The sequence below is a fragment of the Rattus norvegicus genome, chromosome 7 (genome assembly GCF_021556685.1).
Source record: "Rattus norvegicus strain SHRSP/BbbUtx chromosome 7, alternate assembly SHRSP_T2T, whole genome shotgun sequence".
Classification (NCBI taxonomy): Eukaryota; Metazoa; Chordata; class Mammalia; order Rodentia; family Muridae; genus Rattus; species Rattus norvegicus.
This window is the reverse complement of record NC_141540.1, coordinates 81,189,675-81,215,557: the sequence shown is the minus strand read 5'-3', so window position 1 is coordinate 81,215,557 and position 25,883 is coordinate 81,189,675.

Genomic DNA, 25,883 nt, shown 5'->3' with positions numbered 1-25,883 from the left:
GTGATTTTAAGTAGAGATGAGGAAAAACATTAGTTCTAAAGGTGTGGGCTGTAGGCACATCTCTGCTTGCAGCCCATATCTAATCAGAGGCATGAAAGGGTTTCATTCTTGAGGTTATCACAAATCCTTCTGAACTCCCCAGTCAGCTCTACATGCCACATGTTAGGAATCAACCAGAAATGGTAGTTATGTGTAGTGCAGACTTAAGGTGGAGGAAGGCAGAATTAAATTAAGACCTAGGAGAGTTGCTTCATGGACAAAAGCTGAATCTGGCAGGAAACACATAAGTTGTAAGGACAGTAATTCAGTTATGCCAAAAGTGCTGTAGAAAAGACTGAAATTTAGAACGAACAGGCTGGACTCACGATCACATGTGAACATTACTTACACTGTAGTTCTTTGACATCTGTTTGAAAAAAATAGATTTTTTTTGCACGAGAGAGGAGGAGGCAGAAAAGAACATGGAGTTGTTGACAATCACTAATTACAGGACAGTTTTCCTGAGAACGGGCCAGCTAAATGCACACTATGTCACCTACATTGTCCTGGTGCCTTGCACAATCTGGACTTTCCATACATATTTATTTTTAACAGATTAGTAAATAAATGTCACTTACTTCTTGGTAACAGGTGACTTAGGACTATGCACTAAATATTTTAGGAGAAAATAGAGTGTAGTTGGTTGCAGGATACCCTAAGAGATAGAAGTAGAAAGGCAAGGCCTGAAATATCATTTGGCAGAAGGTTCTAGATGCTGGAGCAGCAACCCAAAGACATTTGGCAGAGAAGGGTGGGCACTTGGAGGATGCTGAGATACAAGGAAGTATAAAGAAAATAATAACCAAATCAAGAATCAAGCATCGTGCTTATGAACAAGGGAGAAGGGCTATTTTTTAAGGTAATGCAAGGCTAAGGTCAGGCTCTAAGGACTCACGGACAAAAGTTTGACTATCCTAGGTTACATTAATCATGACTAGAACTCAGGGAAAGAGCCAAACATTACCTTGAGTTTCTACTCTGTTTTCTGAAGTTAGTATCTTTTTGTACATTTCCTTCGAGACGTTTATAAAAAATTAGAGTGACTAGAGCAATGGTTTGATATAAGATTTCTGGCTGCTCTTCCAGAGGACCTGAGTTTTACTCCCAGTGTACACATGGTGACATAACCAATCCGTAACTCTAGTTCCAGGAGATTAGGAACACCATGGACACCGTGAACACAAGTAATGCACAGAAAAGTATGCAGGCTGAACAACCATCCACAAGAAATAAAAATTAAAAATTTAAAAGTATTTTAAGTGGGGGAAATTACAGTGGATATGTAAGACAGTGTCTTCCAGGAGAAAGGAAAGATTTAAGAAGCATCCTAGACTGTAAACATACAAAGTCATTGATGCAATTGCTATCAGATAACACCACTCTATTCATATTTAACATCAGTGAGAGAAATAAATTAACCTATTCAACACCCTGCATGACTGCAGAAAACACAATATTCTTTAGCAGAGTAATGTGAAATACAAAGACTATCTTAGTATGTAATATAGTATTTACTGACAAAATTGAGATTATTACACTTTTATTTAACTAATATTACTACAGAATTGTACCTGTTCATGATGTGATGTTTAAATGGTGTAAAACTAAAAATAGAATGTGGTTTGTCTCATATCATTAAAAGAACATTTTTTAATTTGTTCTTTTTTTTTTTTTTCTTTTTTCGGAGCTGGGAACTGAACCCAGGGCCTTGCGCTTCCTAGGTAAGCGCTCTACCACTGAGCTAAATCCCCAGCCTAAAAGAACATTTAAACAGTGCCTTATATATTATTTTATAAATAAACCACATATATAATACATAAATGTTCATTGTATTGACATGAGTAGAATCATGACATAATACATGTTTGGAACTTTATTTCCTGTGGATAATATTCTTTGAACGTCACTGTACAAAGGCACAGAACGATGTATAAAAGTCCCTGATATGATTTGTTGGGCTGTGCACGTTCCTTTAACCTGTTATCTGCGTTTACCTCTGTTATAATGACTAAGAATACGATTCTAAAGAGACATAAAAGGATATAGATACTGTTAGATAGTATAAAATCCTTGACGTTTTGTTTATATTTAACTTTACTACTTAAATTAACAAAATATCCCATTATGGAACATTTACAAATATGTTAATACCTTTCAAGTATAAACATAGAACATTAATCACACAGCTAGGACTAATTAACAAACATGACCTCCTTATCAGGTAACAACCAATAAGAGAGTTTGAACTCCATATTACAACTGCAGAAAAGAACTCAGGGGAAAACAGGCAGTAAAAAGGCAACATCTTCTCTTGAGAATCCAAATCGTTTGAAGGCAAAAAAAGTATTCATCTTTGCAGGTTAATGCTCTTTCTAAATCAAAGGAAAACAATGGCTTTCACCTACATCTTAAAATATTTGTCGCTCGTAGTGTTTGGTTGTTTAGGTGTATCCAAGATACTGTATGATATGAGAGAAGTCTTACTTGTACACGGACAAGGGACAAAAGGATTCAAAGAGAGCTCAAGCCACTATCTCTGTTGTGTTTGCCAAAACGAGGTGTAGAAACACCAAGGCTTAGCAAAGTAGCTCATGAGGCAACGTAGCCCCCTGGGTCGGCAGAAGATCCTGTCCTTCAATAGGCCTAGCTTAGCAGCTTTCCCTATTGAGTGTCCAAGGGGAAAGAGCAGCAAGAGCATGTTTAGAAGTGTACAGCAGCTGGTGTCTTGGCAGAGAGACCAATACCTTGAATTAGTAGCAGTTTAAAGCAAGAAGAAACAAAGATTCCTCAGTTGACTATGTATGTGTGCAGCCCTAAACTGGGCTCATTACTATCAGGTCCCAGTGCTGGCAAATATTTGAAGGAAGCAGGTAAATGTCTATCCCTTTTTGTGAACAAAGATGTCCCAGAAGACTGGCCGTAGATCTCTGGTGAAGAGGGCAGTAGAGTTCAATGCTTGGAACGGTAGAGACGCCGTTCGATTTGTCACTATTTGTGAAGAAACTTACCAACCTCGGTGGACTTGGAATGTTAGCAATTACATCTATCCGCCTTCCAGACAGGCTCAACTGAGGGGCAAAATCCATCTTGAATATGGATGGAGCCATCCCATGGGTTGAGAACCTAGGATAGCAGCAAAAACAAACAAACAAAGTCAGGAAAAAAGAAAAGCAAAGAAGGCTCATTATTCATCAATGTCTGCTCCTTGGTATGATGCCTCTGAGCAGATCATGCTCCTGCTGCTGTAGAGATAAGCTGTTATAGAGACCACACCCCCAACACAGCATGATAGGCTATTTCCTCAATCCTTAAGCCACAGTAAACATTTATTTTGTGAGAGCATTGCCATAAGAAACTAACCATGTTATACCTAGGCCATCTGAACTAGTTCGTGGGAGATATATAAATATTGTGGGGGGATATAAGCCAGCGTGAAGCTGCTGGCTTAGAAGGCTTAATACTCTGCTTTAGTGAGAGGGGTAGTGACAACACCTGAGGTACGTGTGTGGATAGAGAAGGCTAGCTCATGGGGTGTCATCAGAATTTTTGAGCTCCAAGCTATTCGTGATCTGCATTGGTGTGAATCGGGCAATATTCTCTACAGAGTCTAAACCCTTGAGTGGGACTGTGTTCAAATGTGGTGGAATCATTTGCTTGTGAAGAGGTTTTGTCATAATACGATGTTCAGGCTTTTGCACGGTGGTTGATCACTTCCTTCATCCAGATTTACAGGGAGATGAAGAAGACCATAGAGTAGAAATATATGTAAAATGTGTGGTTTGGTAAATAAAATTGTGACCATAAATGTGAAGTTTTTTATAAGAAAATAAATGTAAATTCCACTGAACTCGAGTCCTGGAAAGCTGAGGACAAAGTGGCAGCACTGGCTAAAGAGATCAGGGGATGCCTAAGTTTTCACTCCACCCAGGAGAGGAGGAAAACTATAGCAAAACAAATGTATGCTACAGTGGCTGAATTAGGTCATGAAACCATTTTTACAAGGCTTCGCCGGTAAGAGGTTGTGCCATCCACATGGTACTGGTTCCGAGATGAAAGCAGATGGAAAGAATCATGGAGCACAGTTTCCTAGTTTTAGCTAAAACAAGGCAGTCTGTGGTAAGGTCAGCATCCCTTCCATGAAGACACCTTACAGGTCGCTGCATGGTACTGTGACAGCTGAAGTCTACGTTGCAGTGCAGATACCAGGATGTTAAAGATGCCAGAGAATTGGAACCTTCTGAGGACTTCTACATGCACAGAATGGAGTTGACTGAGTGGGGACACATGTGTCCCATACATAGCAGAGGTGAGATGAGGGTCATTAGATTCCATCAGGATCCAAGAATACTTGACATGGTTTTCAGGATTTGGTGTTTTCCCTGCTACAATCTGATCTTTTGTCCTGATCCTGCCTTAGGATACCCCCATCACCCTTTTGGAGTAGAGATATTTATTTTATGCCATTGTATATTGGATGTTTGTAACTTTTTTATGTTATACAGGACCACAGTTAAGCTTTTGTTTTGGAAGAGACTTTGGACATTTGTAGATTGTTGTTGGGAATATTAAAGACAATTGGGGACTTCTGAAGTTGGCCTAAATGTGCTTTGTTCTATGAGTTGACCATGAGTTTGTGGGCAGAAGAGAAAGAAGGTATGAATTTAAAGTGATCTGTTTAGGCATTCATTTGGTAAGAGGTGGAGGTCTGAGAGTTAAAATCGATGGTTGGCTTCACAATATATAAATTCAAAGGAGACAAACTCTTAGTCATGCCCTTGAGGGATTATCTAATTAGATTACATTAGCCTCCACTCGTGTTTATAAAGGCTTATCTTCATTAGTGAGAGCCATTCTAATTATGGGTGGCACCATTCCATGAGCTGGGGTCCCAAACTAAAAGCAAATGAGAAAGCTAGCTGGTCATACTCATTCGTCACTCTGCTTCTTAACCAGCTGCTTCAGGCCTTTGTCACCATGACTTACATACCACAATGGAATATTCCCTTGACCTATGAGCCAATATAAACCCTTTATTCTTTAAGTTGCTTGTGTGATATTATTTTCTCACTACAACAGAAATAGTAACTAAGACGCACGTGCCCCTGTAAGTGAGCTCATTAAACAAACTGCCTCACCAAGTTAAGCTTAGATGAACTTGTTTCTTTAATATATCATTAGGACAATATCTGAGGTATCCTATTTGAAGAGATGTCCATTAAATCTCCCTGGAAAAAGTCACACAACAAGGCACCATAGAATGCATGCCAAAAAGATATTCAGTTACTAAGCTATGCAGCTCTGTGTACCTGTTCATAAGTATGACAACATAATACCATTGGCCCTTACATTTATTCCAGTGACAGGGGGCATGTGTAAGAGCAGAAAAGACAGAATGCCTTTCAGTGATCAGAATCCAGGTCCAAAGAATGTGTCATTAGAAACTGTATTTACTTATAAAGGACATTGGCGATCCTGTTGGAAATAAAAGAAGGGCAAATGGCAGCCCCAAATTATTGGATAATACCTAAGATAAAATTCATCAATCGCCACTAGTAAAAACCATCAGGATGGCTCACATAACCAATTGATTAGTATATCTCTCTATATTATATCTCTATAGTAGGTTTGCACAGAGGTGTGTGCATATATGTACTCCCAGAAGCATTGAGCTTTTTTTCTGACTGCCTTTCTTAGGATTCACTTTTATTTGTTTTATTTGTGGCTTTGAAAAACTAGAACCTTGATGAGGCTAGGGTCTCTTTGATCTCTTGTGCCCTCAGCTATCCTTCTGATTCTGCCTGAAGTTTCTCAATCTAAGTAGATTCAGGCAGCCCTCTAATCAAGCAGTAACAAATTCAAATATAATTATGACAAATGCAGGGTCTGGAAACCCTGCCTGGTAATTGACATTGAAAGAGACTTCGAGCTTCTCACAGAATCAAGCCTATTGTAATGGGGCATGCATTGTAATACCAACTCTGTAATTGTCCACTTCAGTTCAGAGCTGAGAAATGAATTGCACACACTGAATTTGCTTTTGGTAAAATGTATTTTAACTCATTCTACCAAAATTTACATAAAAGTAAGTTCTGCAGCTTGCCACACATTTTGAAAAATATCAGATGCTAGACTACAGAGTTTTTATCTAGTAGAGAAAAATCATAACTTGAAGTTCTGCAAAAAGACGCACCCTTCCAGGTACCAGTATGAGCTTGTTCTAGCATTCTATACCCAGACAAAGCTGTTTCTTTATTATTACTATCATTAGTATTATTATTAGTAGTAGTAGTAGTAATTTTCTGTAAGTGTAGACAAAGCTACATACAGGTCAGCTTTTAAAACATGGAAACTCAATTCCTCACAATAAAAGGACGACCTGCTTAAAGATTATCTTAGAAGGTATGTGGCCAGCAGATCACACAAAGAACTGTGTACGATAAAATTGTTTCCATAGCACACCACAGTGCAGCAACACTCAGCTTCACTGACTGTATAAACTCCGTACTGTGACCTGTTAACAGTTTCCCTATAGATCTGAGACAGTTGTGGTTTCATACAGTAAAACATTGGAGAAACGGGACATTTTCTTTGCTGGTATTGTATAGACACATTCGCTTGTTTTCTTTAACTGTTATCACATTTATTTCACAGCCAGTCTCAGAAAATAGACCGAGTCCTTCCTCACGACTCCCACATGATATACAAGCTTGTTTCCAAAGAGCAGAGAAAATTGACTAAGATCCACGAGTAGATGACAGATGGACTCTGTCGCATTGCCAAAGACATGAAATTGCAGGTGACACCTGATATATGATAATAAAGAGCACCCATCCAGTAATCAGCTCCCTGGCCTTTATGTGTGTGATGTCATCAGCATGCAGGTGGCTTACCTGAGATTCTGAATAAAAGGCTGAGCATTGTCAGGAGGCTCACGTGGGGCTACTTTTATCTCCCCATCTGTGTGATCTCAGGGTGATGAGTTTGGACTGTGGCCATTTTCAACTCAAATTTGGTTTCCAAAGTTATCAGAAAGTTGTGTGTAGTTCTTTTTTGTATCCTGCTCTGTTCTTTGTCTTAAAAGAGCAATATGAAGCCACTCACTTGGGTGCTTTACGCAACTGAATAGCAATTTTATAGGACTAAATATACATTATTTATAACAGATATTGACAAGAAATGTGAGAAATTAAAGACTATTAAACTCCATTTAGATTATCCTGTTATATTATTAGCTGTTGAGATTATCAATTACTAACTCCATTCATGGTTTAAATAAAATATGTTTCACAAAATATGTTTGCACATTTTAAAATGATCGAGAAAGTGATCATTTTGTAGCTTATTTGGGAAGGGGTGTCAACCTATTATATGCTTCTACATAGTTTATGGACCTATCTTTAAAAAATGTAAGAAATGTATTTAATGTGGAGGCTTCATAATAAAGTCACTACCACCCGAATTGAAAAAAAGAAAGAATTAAGGAATAAAGTTGACCTCAAGATTTAAAACATGTCTGAATTATACCCAGCTTGCTGAATAGCTTAATGAAAAATGACCATTATACTGGGAGTAGCTGAAACACCAGGCTCTCGGGTGCTATGGGACTTGAAGGCCATGCACTCTTTTAAAGTCATGAGTCCTAGGTAGCTGGCCTGTTTCATCCTGGTCACTTCACCTGTATAGGGGAACATACAGGCACAACGTTAAGTACTAAAGTACACAGCTGTAAATAATAGGAACAAAAATAGCCTCAGGCCTCACTAATTAACATGTTTTTAATTTTGTTACATTCTGACAGCAGCCCCTCCCCAACCCCCCCCCACACACACACACATTTACTCCTCCTTTTTTCTATAGAAAAGTGCAGGGTTGCCATAGGTATAAACCAGCCATGGCATATCAAGTTTCAGTAAGAGTAGGAACCTCTTCTACTATGAAAGTTAGATGAGTCAACCCAGAGGAGAAAAGCAACAGTCGGAGACAGCCCCCATCCCATGGGTAGGAGTTCCAGAAGGGCACCAGGCTTTAAACTGTAATCTATGTGCAAAGGGCCTAGGTCAGTCCCATAAGCAGGCTCCATGATTCAGTCTCTGTGAGCCCCTACGAGCACAGGTTAGTTGATTCTGTAGGCTTTCTTGTGGTGTCCTTGACCCCTCTGGCTCCTACAATCCTTTCTCACCCTCTTATGCAGGTGAACAGCCAAGCAGAACAGGGCTGGTTTCTTTGTGTTGGAATTCCTCTTCTGAGAATCTGAGATAATAAAGTCTATGTTTGCCTTAGTCTCACAGCATCCTCCTGCCTGTGTTCCTCAGATTTCCTGTCATTACATTCTGAGATCAGTAGCTAAGAACATAGATTTTGGTTTTCGGATTTGGAGGTTCAAGTCCAAGGTTGGATGGCAAAGGATGAACTGGCACATGGTTCAGGGAACATACGATAGTGTTATCATGACTGGGAAGCGAAAGCGAACAGGTTAGACTCCACAAAGGCACATTTCTATAACTTAAAGATGGTTTGTTAAAAATTTCCCCTCTGTTGTGGTTTGCCCTGGAGTTCTCTGTATTTTGATGCTAATTCCACTGCCCCAAGGACAGCAGCCTAGTTATGTACTCAGGACTCAGGTGACTTCACCAGAACCTTCTCCTCATTTAATTTGTAAAACACAGGTGAGGCAGGTACAAGATAGAAGGAGGCCTGTCATTGGACGAGAAGGAAGGATGGAAAGGGGGGGCGGGAGTTTGAGGGAAGGGGAGGAGACTGGAATGGCATAAAGGGAAGAGACAGGAGGAGGGACAGAGAGAGAAGCCACAGAGAGCAAACATGAAGGCTGACGTTAAGATTCCCCGCTGTACCTTTTTACAGGTTGTTATGAATGTTCTGAAGGGATGGATGTGTATAGGGCTTTGTATGTTTAGGTGGGCAATTATATCTTATCAATTGGATCAGAGGTTATTGTGTGTTCTTTCTTGTAGCAATTTAAGTGTAAGAGAGTGTACGGTGGCGAGAGACGTTGGGCCCCCACAAAATTGGGATGTGTACTTCTGGCAAGATATCCAGCACATATCTTGGGGCACTGTGGTGTTGGACCAAGAACAGATAAAAAGACTGATTTATTTTTTATAGTGTTCAACAACACCCCTCCCCTCAGTAATAGCACTCTGGAGACAAAGCCTCTTAGACTTGAGCCTTGGAGAACATACAGTATCTAAGTTGGCATGATCTCTCATATCCTATGTGTCCTTCCTCATGATCGCCTACAACCTGTGTGATCTGGCCAGTCCCTATATTAATGTTGATTTTCACTAACCAAAGAAACATCTTGTAGTGGATTATAAGAACTATGGTGAGTTAAATCGTTTATACAGTACCAAGTATAATGTTTGTTGTTAGATCTACTGTTTTACCTCTCATTTGGGGGACATGCTACTAAATAGATTAGCAAAACTTTTGTAACTCAAGGTATCACAAAATATCAACTCTGGCATTTGAGGCGTTCTCAGTCACAATGTCAGCAGGTGGTAGAAATTCCTATGGCTGACAAGAAAATAGTCAACTTCTGGGCTGAGTATCTAATCAGAAAATGACCTGTAATTTTAAAATTGTCACTGTTATAACATTTGTTTATGATGAAATATTTTGTACTGATATGTTTTATATTATTGTCTTAGGATTTCTATAGCTATGATGAAGCACCACAACCAAAAGAAAGTTGTGGAGGAGAGGGTTTATTCAGTGTACACTTCCACATTGACGTTCATCACCAAAGGAAGTCAGGATAGAATCTTAAACAGGGCAGGATCCTGAAAGCAAGAGCTGATACAAAGGTCATGGAGAGGTGCTCTTACTGGCTTACTGGCTTGTAGGACAAATACTCTTTTATATTTCTAAAAATTACATTTATTTCTTTAGACAATTTTAATCACATACATGTATCCTCCATGACCATACATAAGGATCAATGAAGTGAAATTTAAAATATTAATTTATCTATTAAACGTAATAATTTTCAGGTTCTCTTTACGATATGTAATGTTTAATGCAGGAGAGAATCTCAGTAGTTTCCTTATGCAGCCGTAGGTGGAGTGGTTTTGTCATGGAGTATTTAGTATTTGAGGTGCTGCTCGTCTCTTTAACTCACCAGTCACTATCAGTTATGAGACTTTTATTATTTGTTTATCTGTTTGTGTAATATCAATGAATTTAAAAATTCAGTAATGAGAAGAAGTCAACAGACTTTAGCCCAGAGGTCAGTGAAGAGAAATGCCAAGGACATAAATGAAGGCAAAGAGAATCATTCACTAGTAGTATACCATTAGTCTGGCTTTGTTGAGCTCACTTTGATACAGGCCAGAATCGCCAGAAATACACTCACGATATGGCCCAGATTGTCCTCAAACTAGCAATCTACCATGCTTCCTGAATACTAAGGTGACATTACTAGTTGCCACATCAAGCTTAAAAATGTTTTGATTATTAAACTAAAAATTAAGAATTACATTGCATGCTGTTATCTTTTTTTTTTTTTTTTTGGTTCTTTTTTTTTTTGGAGCTGGGGACCGAACCCAGGGCCTTGCGATGCTGTTATCTTATTCACCATACCTTTGTAGAGATAAGTTTCTGGAAACTGGATCTTCCTCCATCGTGCAGGTCCTGGGGACTGAACTCAGGCCACTCCACTTGGCATCAAACCTAGTCAGTGGTTGAGCTAACTCTTTAGAACATGATGACTTAACCATTGGATCATAGCTTTACTAGAAACAATATATTCGTGTATTTGATTTTTAGATTTGACTCTTACATATAATAAATCTGGCAAAATTAAAGGTATAAATATTTTTGGAATATCGTGAGATTCCAGGATTGCTCCTTGAAGGATTTCAAGTTATACACTAATGGCAATTTTGTAAATGAATTTTAATGTATATATGTGTGTGTGTGTGTGTGTGTGTGTGTGTGTGTGTGTGTGTGTGTGTAAAACATATAAACTTATTGTGTTCATTATTGGATTGATGAGACTGTTTTTCCTAGAGACTATCTGAAACCCATAAAATTATCATGGATAAATTCATAAAAAGCCCATAAAACATCTTGATATGCAATTCACTGATGAACCAGACTATCTATTTTAAAGAAATCAATTTTATAAAAAAGTCTAGGTAAATTACTAGCATTTCTGTTAGTAGTAAGTAGAATTGTGCTAGTGTTTAGCTGGCAATGAACCTTTCAAGAGCATCAAAGATTTAAGAACATTAAGGAGGAATCTTTCCTGTCGATTTCTATACCTATGCATTTCTTCGGCCCAGAACAATTGATTAATACTTCTGTAAATATGACCAATTCAATCTCATGCTGTTCTAGGAAATACTCTATAACAATGGTCGTGGAAGCAAGGCATGAAGTCATGTCAGCAAGCAAATGATATGACTTCCTATCTAGGTAAAATTTTCCCAAATGTACTCTTAAGGATATCCTAATGACTTTACTTATCAGTTGGGCAAATCACAGAGTTGTCCCTAAATACAATTCAGCATACCTCCTTCAGACTGCGTAGGCCCTGGCTTAGTGTATTCTCCAGTAGGCTTCCGGGTGTGAGACTGTTTAGTGTAAGTTTGAACAGATCATCTGGTCTCATCCCTATCACACGTATATCTCAGAATTATCTATTTCCCAGTGTGAATTTTCACACCTGCAGAGCTGATAGAACCTTATACCTGTTTAATATAGGCTAGAACCAATAATGATATTATTTGTTGTTTATTCTTAAATTATATCAATTTCAAATCATTTGTTGAAATGAGAAAGTAGGAACTGCTGCAAATAGATTTATTAATTTGAAAACTAAGTGTTCAAACAACTAGTTCCTGAATTGTAAGCAAATGTAAATTGAAATAAACTATTTTGGAATAAATTAGCTACTTTATAAAATGTCTAGGAAAACAAATGTGTATACTTTTTGCTACATATTTGGCATCTGAAATAGATATATTATTTTTAAACTCATATTTTGTCACATATTTCTGTTGGAACACCAAATCTGGCAAATGAGAAGGGAAATATTTCTAGAAAAACATGAAAATAAATTATGCGGCCTTATTTTCCCTTACTTGTTTTATATTTGGATGCAATACAAAATCATATAAGAATATCTTCCTTTCCACATGAAAACTATGTGAGCCCTTCTGTCTTTTATTAACACCCTCCATATCTCTTTGTTCTGCAGATGACTCCTCAAAACTCACATCCTCCATAAATCCATCTCAGATTGATCAGAAAGAGATTAATGATTTCTCCTGGACCCAATTTATCTCAGCCTTGAAGTCTAAGCTCCACTCCCCTTGGTGTTCAACCCTAGCAAAAATTTTACACTTGATTTCTTTCCAACTTGCAAATGATTAGAACAGAATATGAGCACTTGTCTGTCCCTGTATGTATCTGGTAGCATTTTAATTGGATTGTGTAAATTCTTTCTCCATCTTTTTTTCATATCATCAAAATATGGACTTTATTAAAATCTTTGAAAGACGGGAATCTTCAGACAGCATATGATCGACTTTATATAACAAAACTCTTATCAATTTATTTATAAGACAAAAAAATGCTTACTGTGAATTAGGAACTCATCAAACTATTGAGAATAGAAAACTTAGAGATACACACTCAATGCCCTTAAGATATTGAACTTAAGGATATCAAGGTACCGTATGTAGTCAATTGTGTATCAGCTTTTATTAGGTAGCGTTACAGTTACAAACATCCCAGACCCTTACTATACCACTTTATTTAGCACATTAAATGTAGATCAGGTGGCTATGCAGTCATCATGGATTTATCCCACTGACAAACCAACAATGAAAAAGAAGCCTCTAGGTCAGACATATCATTTTTATATGAAAAAATACACATGAAGTGAGAATTTCTAGTTTCATTGGAGACTCAGTTGTGTCATGTGGTGCTCTTCCAGAAACTGTCTTATGAGAAGATATTTTGCTGAAGCAGACACATGAGAGCATGTTTTGCTGAGAACAGCTGTGGAGTTTTTCTGGAAGCCGTCTGGTAAAAGAGCTTGGGATGTTTGGAAAGGGTATACGTAGCACCCACAGACAGTGGGCGATGCTCTTGCATTGTTCACAGTGCACTGTCAGCAATTCCAGCCTCGGCAAAGCTCAGGGAAAACAGCAGAGTGAGTTCACTACAGTGAACCTGTAGTGACATCATAGAGGGAAAGGCAATAAAGAACTCCTCTGGTATCCCAACTGCTTCTTGCTATTTCCAGACTCCTGCAAATCAGCAGAGCCTCATTGTTTCTTCTAGGTAGAAGGGAGGTCACTAAAGAATCATAATTACAGTGGACTTAGAACAAACTAAGCCTACATACAAATGATCCCCAAGGTTTCTCTTTCACATATATAATGATAGGTGGCATCCATTCGAATTCCATTAACCAAAGTGTGTCATGTGGCCAACATGGATGTCAAAAAGGCAAGAAAATATGGTGATCCCATAGAAATGGGCTGTAAGTGAATAGGGCAATAGGTAGAAAGAGATATCTTGTATGATGAATTTAAAAAAGGAAAAATAGACACCTGCCTTGCAAGTCTAAGAACATGAGCTTGATCTCCAGAAAGTTTGTGAAATGCCAGGCTTGCTAGTGTGCACTTGCAATTGCCATCCATGCTAGGAGACTGGGATAGGATAGTTAGTGCTTCCTGACTGGCCAAATTGGCCTGATTGGTAAGCCCAATGTCAAGGAGAGGCACTGCTTCAAAGGAGGTGATGGATGTTCCTGAGGCTAACACTCAAAATTGTCCTCCAGCCTTCAAACACACATACACACATGTCCATGAACATGCCCCCACACATGAACATGCATATATACATACACACAAATATAGATTTTGCTTGAAATTAAAATAAAAGCACAGTTTATAATTAATTATGCACAAAAATATGTGAGCATATATGAAGTTTGTTCTGGAACACAGAAATGGAGTGATCTTAATGAAACACTTGGAGGTAATAAGAAGAAAAAAGTAAATTAATATGTGAACTGATATTGCATGTTGAATAAATGTCACTGTGATAAAAGTTATATTCTCATATACTAGACACAAGGTAAAAAATATATATATTCACACTGGCATAAAGAAATGAAGAAATTATTAAACAATCAAGGAATCAAGAGGCAGAGTATTGGTGCTGGAGAAATGGCTCATTAGTTATGAAATAGAACACTGTTCCATACATCTGTGTGAGTTGACTGTAGTTATACTATTCTGAGTTTAAGTTCCAAAAGGCTTTGATGTGAAGAGTAGAGTCCTCATTAAGGTCAATTCTTAGCAGAGAGATGTCTCACCATTACCAATGCCCTAGAATATCATACTTTCAAAATATAAAACAGAGTTAGAACCAAATTACTTGTCATGTCTTTCCTCCCCCTAGGCATTGCCTGATTATATAGCCTTCATTTAGTCAATTAAGATTAAATTCATATATGAACAAAAATGTCAAGATTTTCATTTTCCCAAATCTCAAATTAAAAGGGAAAATATAATTATACATCTATTTCTGCTAGAACACTAATCTTGAAAATAAGTGAGATATTTCTAGAAACCACTAGAATAAATTATGGTATTTTGTTTTTCTTACTCTTCATATTTTGAGGTAAAACATTAAAAATTTAATTATTAAAAATGTTTCCAACTGACAAGGGTGAGGAGGTGGTGGACATTTCTAGGGTGAGACCGAGATCTAAGATAAGGGAAGTGCCCAAGAATTAATGGGAGTGACCTTAGCTGTGACTCACTACACTAGGGATACGAAATCTTAAGAAGTCACCTCTTGTAGCCATGCAGGAACTCTGGTGGAGCAATAGAGACACCAACCACCCACAAAACTTTCAATCCAAAATTTATCCTGTCTACAAGAAATGCAGGCATGGTGGGTGGAGCAGAGACAGAGGGAAGGGCCAAACAATATCCAGCCTCACTTGAGACCCATCCCATGGGCAAGCACCAATCCCTGGCACTATTAATGATACTCTGTTGTGTTTGCAAACAGGAGCATGTCATTCTCTCAGAGGCTCTACCCAGCAGCTGACTCAGACAGAAACAGACGCCCTCAGTCAAATAGTGGGTGGAGCTTGGGGACTATTAGGGAAGAATAGAAGGAAGGGTTGTGGGCCTCAAAGAGAAGAAGAACTCCACAGAAAGAAGAACGGAGTCAACAAACCCAGACCCTTGGTTCTTTCAGAGACTGAGCCAACAACCAAAGAGCATACACGGGCTGGACCTAGGCCTCCCTGCATATATGTAGCAGATGTGCAGCTTGGTCAATATGTGGGTACCAAACATCTGGAACAGGGGCTATCCCAAAAGCTGGTGCCTGTGTGTGGGTTATGTTCTTCTCGCTGTGATACCTTGTCTGGCCTCAGTGGGAAAGGAAGCACCTTGCCTTACAGAGACTTGGAAGTTCCAGAGTAGTAGGATACCCAGGGCGTCCCCATCCACTAAGAGAAGGAGGGGAGGAAGGATGAGGAAAGGATTGTGAGGGTCTGACTGGGAGAGGGCAGTGAGAAAAATGTAAAGTGGTTAAGTAAAAAAAAATTAAATTTCTAAATATGTTTCCATGTCCTGTTGTGTGGTTAGTAATTTAAAAAGTGAAATATATATTTGAAAATAATATGTTTTAACTGTAAAAATTGATTTTCAGACAAATAAATGTATGAGAAAAAATATTCATTAACAATTCATTTCCTCATATTACCGACGAAAATTTTTCAGTGTTTCCTTCTTACATGATACAAATCTTCTCTTACTCATTCTAAATAGTGGGTATATTTCCGATGTATTTTGCTTACCCAAATGTAATATTAGCATAAAATTGAATTTAGCAACAGAATTCAAGATTGATTAGAGGTAATAGGCAATTCTCAAATAACAATGGGTTACAACAGCAAAGGTTTGTTTTAAGACACCATTTTATGTTTCCTCTGAAGCTGAAATAGTCCACCCTGCAGGAATGCTTCCTTAGTCATGAAGATAACTTAGAATGGTTTTAAGAAGTCCCTGAAGCCGACCATATTCTCGAGCCCTCTACCTGTCAGAGTAAACAATAAAAGCTGAGAGTCCCGCTTGGATGATTGAGCTGAGCTGCAAAGAAACTCTCAGAGACAGAAAAACTGCTGGAACGACTCTAAGACCAGGCCATCTGCCTGGGGGAAGCAGAAACCAGCCATGCTCCTTGTCAGAGTTTTAGAACAGCTCATAACCTGCAAAGGGCAATTCCACCTCTGTGTGGTATGTTCCAGGTTCCCAACTCTCGAGAGCTGTCGCCCGTCCTGGGGCGGACTTTCGTAGTGTAGCTTCCTTTGAGTCATTTCTGCTCCTATATAAACCTTTACCCGTGTTCTGTTAAGTAACACCAATGAAGCTTATTGGTTCACCAAGTTGGACTATGGTAGATCAGTAGTTCTGTCTTCCGCTCCCTGTCTTGGGTGAGTATATGTAAAAGCATCTCCCTAGAAAAGTTTTGTCACACAAGAGTCACCCAAAGTCATCTTGAACTTCAGGTAATTCTCCAGAATACATACGCTCGTTATTTGGTTTAGCATTTCCAGTGACCTACCCTTTTAAACTCTCACTATCTCCTATGCAGATTAAAGAATAAACCGGAGCCCGGATAATCAGGCATTTGTGATTTTGCCCAGGAATGACTGTCTGATGCTAATAGAAAAAATCCAATGTAGCATCTGGTATGGCCGTATCTCATAGAACATCTGACACACAGCGGATGCTCACCAATGCCTTCCTCATTTGCTGTGTAATGCCTCCATTCTGCACAAAGCAAACATACAAGCAGTAAAAATGGATAAGACACCTTAAACATCCACCAAAGCAGGGAGGAACTTCAATAGTACAATTTTATCGCATGACCTCTGCTCCTCATGCATTCTTGTGCTACATTTGAATGTCTCTGCAAGCTTACACGTGAAAAATACTAACTCTTCTCCACAGGGTGTAAATAGCAAATAATAATAATTATTATGCTTGTCACTAAAGAAATCAAGAAGATCCCCTTGCTTGAATAATTTCCTCCTTTCCTGAAAAACAAGGTTTAAGAAAACATTTTATTCAAGTAATTAAATATCATAGATTGATTCACACGCAATTAAGAAATCTCTACATTTTGTTCTAACTTTTTTGAACATTTTGAATCTGCTCATTCAGTAATTATAAACATCAGACTCACTGGCTAAAAATTTATTCCTTTTTGTGTTTCCTCTATCAATGGCCATAGGAATTAAAAATGGAGCCAGGTTCAGCATAAAATGTAAATTTAGTTACATGAGCCTTTTTTAAAGCTCAGTGATAAGTAAAGGGCATTCATACCCATTGAATATCTTATCTCAGTGTTTCAATAAGGTAGAATGATGGTCTTGCAAGAGAGATTATTCAATAAGCTCTATAGATTTTATTTTTAGGTTGAGAAAGTAACCCGCAATATGGCAAGGGTAATGCTTTCTCTATACCCTTGGAGCCAGTCAATGGTTCTATAAAAAGGGTAGAAATGCTTTGCCCCTTTCTTGCCAAAATGGCTATTACGCTTTTTTAAAAAAAATCTTGAAATGACAATAGATTTAGTTTGCATATTTTAATGTTCACCCAAATTGTCTATTTTGGATATTTAAAATAAGGATAAGGTTTGTGCATATGAAACAACTTCTTTGTGAGATTCTTGAATAAGCTCCATGATTGTAACTGTCTTCCTTTGCATCGGAATATCGAGGAGATAAGGAACAGGGAACATCAGGCAAAGCTTTCTTACAAATGAAAATACTATTGTTTTTATTTTAAAATCATAGAAGACACAGTTGTTAAAGTAAAAATTGTTAATGCTAAGGATTTCTAATTGGAATTGTTTCATAAGCATTGATCTTGACTATTCTTGAAAAGTGTTTTATGAAATAAAAGTATTCACGTGAACATATTGGATGACAACCAAAATAAATAAAGAAAACAAATAGACAGGATTCATTGAGCTTATTTGTAAAGAAAACTTAACAAACTTTTGGAGTGATCATTGAAAGAAGTTTGACAATTGACAGGAGATATATGGAATTACATTCAAGCAAATAGTTTGATACAATGTACAGAACACATATTGAAGTAAACAATGGAATTGCAGGTATTAAGTTTCTTACCACGACTGAGAGTTGATTTAATTAACTAACATGACACACCATGAAAACATTAAAACACTGAATCTTAATATTTTAATAAAAACATATTCAAAACAACTGCCATAGACCAAGAAATTCATTAACTGTCCTCTTTGAATCATTGCGCTATCTGCACTTGATTCTTTGTTGCATGCTAAACAGTTACCAGACATGATTTCTGATCTCTCTGACAATTCTGGAAGGTAACTTTACTATCATTAGTCATGACCAGCATTAACTGAGGCTAAGAAATATGAATTGCCACTCCAAACCAGGCTTCTCAGTGAGTCTAGTATCATTAAACTTTTTAAAATATCATAACGCATGACAGATGATTGAATCCTAAGGACAAACTCATTAGGGTGAGTCATTTTAGGCATACTGTGGAGTCGGTCTCGTTCCTTCTACAACTTTTCTCTACAGAAATCTTACACATAAGTCATATTTTTCTGTCAATATTGTTTTTTAACATTATTCAAACCCTTGCTGTATTTCGTTCCAATTTTAATTTAATCTATAGCATGTTTAGCAATTTACTCCATGTTACATACTGACAGTTAAGAGGTAGTAAGTTTGTCTAAAATTATTTTTTAATTTGTCATTTTTTCATCAGTTTTTATTAGTTCTTTGAGAATTTCTTACGATTTTGATCACATTAACCCTCCTTCCCCAGTACTTCTTGGGCTCACCCACTTTCCTATTCACCCAAGTTTATGTTCTCTTTCTAAAAATCTATCAAGTCCTATTTGTATCAATGTATCTCTCTCTCCTTGCCTGAGAAACTTCTATGTGTAGAAGATGGTGATTATCAGAGTAGCACATAGCTACACAAAATGAAGTGTAATAGACTGTACAATGCCCAGCTCTATAGGATATATATATATATATACATATATATATATAAGCTTTTAATTACTTTTATTGGATATTTTTATTTGCATTTCAAATGTTATTTCCATTCCTGGGTTCCCATTCATAAGCTACCTAACCCATCCTCCCGCCCCCTTCTTCTATGAGGGTATTCCCCCTCCCAACCACCCCATTCCTGCCACACTCAGGGGGTCCAACCTTGGCAGGACCTAGGGCTTCTCCTCCCATTGGTGCCTAATAAGGCCATCCTCTGCTACATACACAGCTGGAGCCATGGGTCTGTTCATGTGTACTCTTTGGGTAGTGGTTTAGTCCCGGGAAGCTCTGGTTGGTTGGTATTGTTGTTCTTATGGGGTTGCAAGTCCCTTCAGCTCCTTCAATCCTTTCTCTAACTCCTCCAATGGGGACCCCGTTCTCGGTTCAATGGTTTGTTGCTAGCATTCACCTCTGTATTTGTCCTGTTCTGACTGAGACTCTCAGGAGACAGCTAGACCAGGCTCCTGTCAGCATTCACTTCTTGGCTTCATCAATATTGTCTGGGTTTGGTGGATGGAGATATATGTGTGTGTGTGTGTGTGTGTGTGTGTGTGTGTGTGTGTGTGTGTGCGCGCGCGCGCTGGATCCTCATGTGGGGCAGGCTTTGAATGGCCATTCCTTCAGTCTCTGCTCCAAACTTTGTCTCCATATCTCCTCCTATGGATATTTTTGTTCCCCTTTCTAAGGAGGACTGAAGCGATACATATCCCACAGTCTTGCTCAAGATTTAGAGAACATTCTAGAAAATGAGGCAGAACAAGTGTAAGAGCGTGAAGCAGTAGATAACCATGAGGAAATTTCTTCTGGACCCGGCAAAGAAGCTGCAGATATAGCTCACAGTGATTGCAACTTCCTGTACAAAACCCAGCATGTGCAGAGGAGCCGGCCACACACAACCCCACTATGGAACTCTTGAAAATTATTAGTTGTTAGGAGAGGGAGAGGCAAGTAGACCATGCTATAGTGGTAGACCACACAATCTGCCAAATATGTGTATTTTTACTACAAATACGCAAAAATATATAAATACCAAATTCTGAGTCGTGTGTGTGTGTGTGTGTGTGTGTGTGTGTGTGTGTGTGTGTGTGTAATTTTGTGGCTCATACTTTCTGTTGATAAACAATCAAGAGATCATTCCTAAAAAAGTCTAATTTTGAGAGAGAGATCTAGGTAACCTGAGAGGAAATGGAGTAAGGAAGCATGGAAATGTTAGAGAGAGGAAAGGAAAGTAGGCATGTGTCTTAATTAAGCAACAACAACAACAACAACAACAACAACAACAACAACAAAAGCAACAACAACAAAAAACAGACAAAAAGTTGGGTGGGGAGGAAAGTGGTGAATCAGAAAAGAGTTGCAGAATATGGGGGTAAATACGATCAAATACATTGTATAAAACACAAGTGTAATAAAGAATTGAGTGGAATGTATGGCCTCTCTCCTTGAGCTTAAATGCTCTAATGGTTGACCAATAGACCATGGTGGAAATGAACACGATTCAGATTAAGAAACAGAGATCCTATTTTCTGTCTGATATGACAAAGTCAAGGTTTCAGGCAGAGTCCATGAACGAGTTGCAGGTCAAGTAGACCTGTTATTCAGAAAGTATCTGAAATGTTGCCAGCCCCATACTCCAGCCAAGAGCCACACAGCTGAGCACAGGAAACTCCCAAAGATGAGAAGGATAATAAAATGACAGTTGTTTTACAGATTGACAATGAGCCGTTACACAGCTATAGATAATGAAACTGAGGTCTAAAATCCAACAGTCCTGGCAATCCTGTTATAATAGCCTCAGGAGAAATGATGGCAGAACTTTACTGGTTAGACAGTGGACAGTAGATAGGCATCACATGTGGCCCTATTTGAGAGGGAGTATGTTTTAAGGCATGTGATAGAGGTAGGATGGAATTGTATCATCTGTTGGTTAGATTTGTCAGAGTAATTCAGGTACCTTTTATTTTTTTATTTTTTTTTTTTTGGAAAGACACATTAAAAGTCCCAGTCACACCTAAGGAAATATATTTAGTCTTAGTTTTCTTTCATCTTTCTTTTTTAGTCTTAATTTTCTTTTTTTCCTTCTCTTTTCTCTCCTTCTTTCCTTCCTTTGAGTTGGGGATGGAATTCAGGACAATGAAGATGCCAAGTAGAGGCTCTAGTCACTGTAAACACCCCCAATCCCCTTCACTCTGCAACTTCCAGTTCAGGGAAGACTTTAAGATATCTTTCTCTAAGCATTTTAATTCTCTTTAAGCTAATGATATGATGGACAAGAGAAGTTAGAGAATTTTAGGAATGAAACCAGGTGCCACAGAGGGAGAGGCCCACACCCCTGGAATTTCTTCAGGCTGAATTATGCCTTGTCACAGTGTGTTTTCGAACTACCCCAAAGTTGATTTCCAAGAATTTCAGAGAAATATTTGGTCTTCTAAATATCATAATATTCTTTCCAGACAGGAGATGTGGACCATTGTAAAACATAGAGAATAACATTGTGTTGACATGTGACTTTAATAAAATCTAAACAAAAAGTTGTTATTTTATTTTATTTGTTTAATTATTCTGTATCAGGCACATGACTTTGCTGTTTGGAAGGAGAAAGGAGGAGAAAGGCAAATGCCTGTGTCTAACAGGTCACACACACCGTAGCTCCGGGATGTCAGAAGCCAATGGTATACTTTCTTCATGAGATCTAGGAGCTTGTATATGATTGGCTGTAATTGTTTCAAAAAAGAAAATGCCACGAATCTATTAAAACAAATATTTAATTACCTATTGGATTAAATATGAATCTCGAAAATATAAACAAATTGCTAATTACAATTCGTTTTGCATTTTAACTAAATCTATCCCGTTATACTAGAATACATCCTATTCTAGTATTTTTTAAGAAAGATACACAGTCTAGAAATTTTAAAGTCATGGAAATTATGAAATTATATTGAATCAGAGAGGTCCTGCTGCTCTGTTCATGGCTGGAGAAAAGGCCCAACTACATGCTGAAATGAAACATTATTACCGTCTCACTTACTCGTTCTTGGAATTGGTCTAGTGATTATGTCAACATCGACTTCAGTGACAAACATTTGACATCTGGCCTAGAAAATCAGACAGCCGACCACAGAGACTTTGATTAAAAAACTTCATGTAATTTTCTCCAATCAGTAGGTTGGCCTGTTCTTTGATCAGAGTGAAAGCTGCTCTCATCACCTGCAAATTTATATGAAGGCTTTAAACAAACAAGCACAAAAGCTTTACGTGAACACGCCCCGGAAGGAGCACCTGCTGAGGGGGTTACTGATTAGCCAGCCGATGATTTGATTTGTTCAGTGTGAAATAAGGCTGGGACCTTTTGTGCAGCCTTTTTTTTTATTATTATTCCAGTTACAGGTAGCCATATATGTGTGTGTAGCCTTCCTCTACGGAAGAGAAAATCCTGCATCAGCCTCTATTGCTTGCTGGGAAAAGAAAGAAGGAAAAACAAAAATGACAGCCTTTCTCACAGTGTCTGTGTGCCGGGGACTAGACTGAAATCGGAAATCATGCAAGCCACGAGGGTTCTGTATGTTTAACCTCCAGTAGAGCAGAGTCATTCCCATTACTGAGAAGAATGAACCATCAGGGACACAACAATACAGATCGCGAAATGAACTGCATTGCAGCATCACCATGAATTAAAGTCTCCATCAGAGGCTGTGGCTCCTGGCAGGAGAGAGCAAGGGCTCCGATGGAGTCGAGCGGAGAACTCTGCATAAATGAGATGTCCTGCTGCCTTTTCTCTTTAAAGACAATTCCTATGATGAGATTTGATAATTAACTTATGTCCAACAAACTAAATCTAATGTATCTATTTTCAGGTCAGAGGCTGTGGCTGTCATCTTCTGGAATATGCTACCCCACCTCCTAGTTCCTTGACAAGGACACAGCCCCCGCTGATGCTGTGTCACAGTGAATTTGCTTATCTCTTAAGAACAATGAGGTGTGCTGTAAAATATGTGTGTACTATCAAAACATTCATAATAAAATCCTAATAAAATTAGCAAGTTAGAATAAAAGGAAGTCATTGTTTTCAATTGGTGTCTTGAAATTGCCTTCAATAATGGCTGATGTATTGTGTGTGTCTGTCTCTGTGTGTGTGTGTGTGTGTGTGTGTGTGTGTGTGTGTGTGTGTGTGTGTGTGTTCTCAGCCCATGAGGACACACTACATTTCCCAGGTTCAGTTTTCAGGAAGGAAGGTATTGTATGATGAAGTTAAAGGGGAAAAAATTCAAAAAGGACAAAAAAAAAACCCAACAAACAAACAAGCAAAAAACCCCAACCATTGTCCATTTTACAACTATATCTTCTGAGATTTATTGATTGTCATTGAATTGTTATGCCAAATCTACTCAATGATTAGAGACACAGCCCCCTCTGAAACGGGGTGGTAGTGGCATTTTTCTCTTTGATACTACCTGGAATAGCAAAGTTTTAAAAAAAAAACACAAAGAAGGTTAAGAAAGAAAACACTTGGATCATTTTTCAAAATGTCAATGTTTTATTTAAACCTGCCTGGGGCTGAACTTTGCACTCAATCCTGCACATGGCGTGGTGCCGGAATTACAACTCTCAGACGGGAAGAAAGACGTAGAGGGCAGAGTCGGCATCGCAAGTTGTGACCGTTTCTTGCTACATACTTACAACAGTCATTTATTGGTCCATTGGCCTACGTCCTCATGAAATCAGATTGCATTTTTGGAAATCAGGCAGAGAAATAAAAATAAATAAATAAATAAAAAGACCGGTTCTCCATGATGACTATCTACTGAGAAGCACTTTCATTATGTGACTGTCACCAGAAGAATTCTTCTGGAAAAAAGTGATTTGTTCCATGAAAAAATGCATGGAGAGGAAATTGATATTTAGTTACTCGTATCAACCATGCTTATAAGAAGGGGATGATGCATTTTTATCATTTAAAAACATTATTTTATTAGTCTTTCTTGATGTGCTTATTTATAAAGTACCTACCATACAACACCTAAACTGCTTTCAGAACATTTTCTGTTAAAATTCGAAGTATATTCCTGACAAATTATTAACCCCTCCACCTTTTATTTTACAATTTCAGGTTAATCCATCAATAGCTTAGAAGTAGACAATCTATCCTAAGCTGTCATAACTTTATATAATTTTCTTAAAGTTATTCCTTTAATATTACAGTCACAATTATTTTACAACAATAGTAAACTGTTTTATGACATTTTTAAGAAGCATTTATGCTGTGTTTTCAGAGAAGACTAGTGTCAAAGCAAGCTAGAAATTTTTAAAATGTCTTCATTTGTGGGGCTTTGGTGAGCAATCAATGGAAACCTACCAGCTTTAGAGAAGAAGGCGAAAAGTGAGGTGATGTTATTGTATACGGTACTCTTGTCTGAATTTAAATGAAGCTGCTTATAAACATTTGGTAGCTTACAAAGTGAGCCCATAGGCACAGACAAAACTTTCCATTCTACATCATACATTTTCACGATCTCTGTAAACAACTGCATAATTTATGAAGCTGTGCTGTGTAAATATACTGAAACCTGTCCTTCCTTAAAATTGCTCAAAACAAAGGTATTTTAATAAACTAGTGGGAAGTTGAAAATAATTTATAGGCATGAAATGAATTGTATGTATATAAAGATCTTTATTTTGTTCTTAAAGACAATCTAAGACTGGGACAGAGTCTGGCCCTTATACACAATTTGTGACAAAATTATTAAAACATTATAAAAGAAGTGAATTGTTAAATTCATTACATGAATTTAATTCATTTAATAATTTGATAATTACAAAATTATTAAAACATTATAATGCTGCACAAAAGCAGATGCTTGGAATGCTTCTGACCTGTCATTTGAAGGTGCCTTTGCAATATGATGTCTGCAGAACAATCTTAATTTAAGCTTGATTCCTTGGAGCCAGGTAGTCCATGATTGCTCAGTGGGCGGTTCTTGAAACCTCCAGGCTATGTAAACAAACAACAAAGCTTTTGTAAAGCCTGACAAAATAGAAATTATCAAATGATAAATTGTGTGAGAAAAAGAGCTTAGAGGAAGGTGATTTCTTTGCAACTAAAGAAACCATAAAAATTAGAGCTCAGTAATATCTAGAATTAACCAAGTATCAGATAAAATGTGGAAAGAGTACAGACACACAGACATTGACACACATGCATATATGCATGTTCACACACATGCATACTCACAAACAAACTCTAAGTTCAACCCTGCCTCAAATGCTGTCTGAGGAACCAATGAAGACTTTGTTGAGAAGTTGACATTTGGAAAATTGTGCCTATAGGATGACATGGTCCAAAAGGACAGGGTAATTGGTACAACAGCACCCCTTTAAACTGAGAAAATAGCAAATACTTCGGAAAAGTGTGGTTGGCCTGAAATGAAGAAATAGCACCTTGGCTGTTGTTTCTGCTAATATAACCTCAAAATAGCATAATTTCAAAATAATGCTTATCGCTTTATTTTAAACAATTACTTGAGCACAATAAATGGAAGACTAATATGTGAACCGCAGTGTGTAAAGCCAGGGCCCATCAACCTATTTGTTTTTTATCCCCAGTGTATGAATTTCATATTGTTTTCAGAGCTGCTTAGACATGTTCTTATGACTCTGTTCCAAGCTGTAGAAGGAGATAGGAATGGGGAACAGCAGGGATGTAAGGGTCAAGCTCTGGCAT